Consider the following 5,034-nt stretch of genomic DNA (forward strand, 5'->3'; position numbering starts at 1 on the left):
AAAAAAAAAAAAAAAAAAAAAAAAGGAAAAAATGAAAAATATAATTGAAATGTTTACAGCAATAATATTTGGGGATATATTAAAACTCTAAATATTAAAGAGAAAACTCACTAGCATAGCCATGAAGTACATTTTGCATGTTCAAGGAAAAAATTCTATATCATTTATGTCTGTTCTTCAGTTTTAATCAAATAAATATGTTTCTATTTTAAACAGCATTTGGACACAGTAAAAATGGTTTCCGATACATTTCTTCACCTGCCAAGCAGTAAAGCTTCATATTGAACATATTGAAAAAGAAATCATTTGTTTTCATAGAACATAGCTTTGTTTTGATGAAGTACATTTTGTTAGCACAAAGTGACTTAAGGCAGGTCTTATCAGAAATAAGATTATACTTTTTGAAGAAAATTCTGGTTTTTCTCTATATCTAAACTATACACCAGCCCCTCTCTGATAAATGACAGTGTAACCTTGTTTACGAAAAAGGCAGAAATCACTAGGTTAAGTAAAATAACAGAATTTCACATCTTTGCCTTTAACCTTTTCAAATCTTACTTTGTTTCAATGAACAACTTTGAAGTCTACACGTCTTCCTAGATCCCACTGAAGTCTGCTTCACTAGCTACATTTTTAGTTAAAGAATTGTTCTGACAAATTCTTATTCAGCTTTTATCCAAAGAAGACTGCTGAAGATGTTTTTTTTTAAAAAAAAACCTGACTTAGAAAAAAATTGGAGTATTGGTGACATTCCACAGTTTTTTAAGAGAATCACTCCCTGGTGTATTTAATAACTTAGTTTTACCAGTGGTTTCTTAAAGAGGACCAACAGTCTAGCTAGGTTATACTTAATTTCTTGAGGAACAAATTTAAAAATAATGTAATTGGATTTTTATCCTCAACATAAAGTTTAGACAATATTATTTACTATAAAATAGACCATGATGGCAGAGAGATAGAGAAGTAAATAATTGTTTTCTAAAACTCTAGGGACTGTCAGGGTCACAGCAAAGCAAGCCCATAAACCCTCCTCCCCTTTCTCCTGTTCTAAGCTGAGCTCACAATAAAAACAGCCTCACGCCTTGCAAACAGGATACCTGGGTTCCAGGATGTGGTCGTGCCCGGCTCTTGAACCCAGGATGGTGACCCAATTAAGCAGAATGTTAGACCCTAAGAACCAAGAAGTGGTTTTTCTTAGGCTAGCACCCAGCTACCTGCAAGCCCCCTGTGTAATCCCCATAGTCCATAAGCCAGGCTGTTGCCTTCACTGCTTGTGGTGAGCAGCCAGCCTGGCAGGTTGAAAAAAACTTGCTAAACCGTCTGACCCTGGGTCTGCCTCTTCATCCTTTCGGTCAACATTACAGGGACCGTGCCTGGAAGTTTAAAGCTATGGGTAGAGAAAAGGAGGTTAGAAACTTTCAGGTTGAAGAGTTTTGTCTTGTTTCAGCTTGGTTTGTTTTGGTGGTGGTGGTTTTCAAATGGCACTGGGGACACTTAATTTCCTTTCGGTCAGTGACACTTTTAAATAAGAACACATGTCTACCACTATGAACAGAGACCAACGGGGGCGAGTTTGGCCAGTCAGATGAGAAAAGAGGCATAAAAAGACCAAACAGCTGAAACATGAAAATAAATGCTTCTGTATTAGCCAAAGTATTGCAACCAAAGAGTCAATTGAGACTAAATGACTAATAGCAGTCACTGACTGTATGACCTTTAGAAAACAAACACTTGGTAACAGGAAGAGACTTAGTGTGGGTTTCTTTTCGGGAAAGTTCAGTCATTGGTTTTTCAGATCGAAATCAATTGGCAGGAGGGGCCGGGCATGGTGGCTCATGCCTGTAATCCCAACACTTTGGGAGGCCAAAGCAGGCAGATCATGAGATCGAGACTATCCTGGCCAACATGGTGAAACCCTGTCTCTACTAAAACTGTAAAAATTAGCTGGGCAGGATGGCAGGCACCTGTAATCCCAGCTTACTTGGGAGGCTGAGGCAGGAGAATCTCTCGAACCTGGGAGGCAGAGGTTGCAGTGAGCCAAGATCATGCCACTGCACTCCAACCTGGGTGACAGAGCAAGACTCTGTCTCAAAAAAAAAAAAAAAAAAATTGGCAGGAGAAATAAAATTACCCTATGGAGGAAAAGTTTTAGGAATCAAAGCAAAGTAGTATAGGAAGAATAAATCATCAGTCTGAGGACATACAGCTAGATCTGAAGCTCAGGTCATAGCTTCTGTTAGAAAGCATGCTAAGGCAAGCATAGAAACAATAGCAAAGTTTACCAGTCCCATATGAGTACTGGATGCATCCTGTGTGAAGTTGCCATGAAATTTTATATATATATATATATATACACATACACATATATGATTCCTGAGAACATTAAGCTTTCCCAGGAAAAGACAGTTAAACAGTTCAACCCTGGGTCATAAGTACCCTAAGATATTTCAAAATATTTTAAGCTAGAAAATAGAAAAATAGCAGTAGATAAACCCTATCACAATTAAAAGGGTATGAAAAAAATTACCTCTCAGGTTTCCATAGGTTGTGGGTAGAATGGAGGAGAACATAGGATCTGAAGGAATTGCCAGATTTTCTTCTAGGTTCTGCATCACACTTAATCTATGTAAGAATTTTCACACACTGGGTGGTGTTTGAGTGTTTATTACATTTAGTTGTTCATGATTAGTTATGGTATAATAACATGGTGTTATTATAGAGTCCCTGCAATCCCTCCAATGAACTCTCAAGCTTTAATTGGGATTATTGTTTATCAGATGCATGTATTATTATAAAGCATGATACCAAAGCCTGGCTGCTGCTGGATTTATTGTCAGTGCAGCCATTGAGTTCCAGAGAAAAAGGAAGACAGTTCCACTGAGAAAGGAGAAAAGAAGAAACTGTCTTTAAATGAAAAACAAACAAACAAACAGAAACCACTACCATTGCTAAAATCAGATTAAACAGTTTAATTCTTTAGTCATAGAATACTCTTAAATTTTATAAATAATTATTTATGCATGTATGGATTAAGAAAAATAAAATAATATATTTGAATTTCCCTTTGATCATATTCTTAATTATATTAACTTCTATTCTCCCAGAGGTAGCCACTCTTTTGACTATTGCTTTTGCCTGCAACTTCTGCAATATGTATTTTTCCACTGTATTTCAAGTCAATCATAATTGAGGTATTCTTCCGTGATTTTATTTTTCTTAATCTTTTTTGAATGCTCAAATGGTTTGTCTCTATTTGAAGCATTTGCTTCTGGATTTCATATACTAGTGTTAGTCATCTGCTGCTATTGAGAGTTCTCAGGAATCTTGCAGCATTTTGTGATTTTTGTCCATTTTGATTTTATTTTACCAATCAATTTTTAAATTATTTTTAAGGATAGTAATATAATTTTAATTTCATTTTGTTTCTTACCTTGTTTTGATATTTCTTGCTATAATGTTTTATATGACATATTTGGAAATCATAGCTTTAACTTTATAAAAAATATACAACGGCACTCTTCACCATGTAACATGTACTCTTTCCTCAATGAAGTTTAAACATGAATAAAAATTATTGAAATACATTTCAAAACATTTTATGAACATTATTCTTCTAACAACTTATACTCTCCTGTAGCCAATATTTAATGCTAATTTGTTCATATTTAAGCATTGTCTAAGTTTTCACAATACTTAGCTTATATTTAACACTATGTTGGCCATTTTCTTTACCAAAGAGTTCATTGAATCTTAAATATATTCCTGAGATCAATTTTCTGAGAACATTTTTGTTGTTTATAAGTTATCTTTGACTCGTGTTCAATATGTCTTAATTTTGCTGTGATTTTAGAAACAAAATTTTACTTTTTTTCTAGCTAGGGCAATGTACTGACCTCAAAATGTTTACATAATATTTCTGTGTTTTTGCTTCTATTGCTCCTGACTAGAAGTGAGTTAGCACTCAACTTGGCTTTTTTTTTTTTTTTTTCTTTTTGTAGTTGCTTTTTTTTTTTTTTTTTTTTTTTTTTTTTTTTTTTTTTTTCTTTTTGTAGTAACTTGTTATTCTCTGGCAGTTTTAAACTTCTTTATTTTTGTTTTTGGTGTTCCTGAATTATAAATTTCAAATTTTGATTATCATGTATCTACCTGTAAACGTTTTTGTATTTATAACTTTGGGGACCTGCCGTGGTTCTTGAATTTGAGAATTTATTACTTTGATTTATATAAAAGTATTGACTATTATATTTTCCAAAATTGGCTTATTTATATTTCTTATGTCTTACCTTCTTGTATTTTAGATTTCATTTTTACATCCCAGTGTCTTTACTCTTTAATACTGTGTTTATATTTTATCTATCTGTTCTTTATTCCTAATAATGTTTTCCAATTTTTTCCCTTAGTTCGTTAATGTCTACTGATGTGTGAGGGTAACCATTTTTGTTTACCCTCTCTGAAAGCCATCCTTTGAGTTCTCATTTGTATTACTGCATTGTTTATTTTGAGAATGACTTTACAATATTCTCACAGTTGATTTGTCATTTTATTTAAATAAACTATTTTTAGAACACTTTTTAGATTTACAGAAAACTTGTGAAACATTATGAAGAGTTCTCATATATCTCACAGTCTGGTTCTTCTGTTGATGTAAATGGAATGCTGTATCTTCCATAAATTCATATGCTGGAGCCCTAAGCCCCAAGTGATGCTATTTGGAGATGAAGCATTTGGGGGTAATTAAGTTTAGATGAGTTAATGCAGGTAGAGCCCCAGGAAGGGAGTAGCGTCCTTATAAAAGAGGAGATAGACCATCTACCATCTTTTCCTCTCTCCCTCTCTCCCCGCTCTTTCTCTTTCTCTACCATGTGAGAATACATTAATGAAAACTCAGGCATTTCCAAGCCAGGAAGAAGGTCCTCACCAAGAACTAAATTTTGACATCTTAATCTTAGACTTCTAGGCTCTAAATGTGCAAGAAAATAAATCTATATTTTTTAAGCCATCCAGTCTATGGTATATTGTTATGACAACCCAAGC

Source organism: Cebus imitator, unplaced genomic scaffold (assembly GCF_001604975.1).
Source record: "Cebus imitator isolate Cc_AM_T3 unplaced genomic scaffold, Cebus_imitator-1.0 Scaffold35, whole genome shotgun sequence".
NCBI classification, from domain to species: domain Eukaryota; kingdom Metazoa; phylum Chordata; class Mammalia; order Primates; family Cebidae; genus Cebus; species Cebus imitator.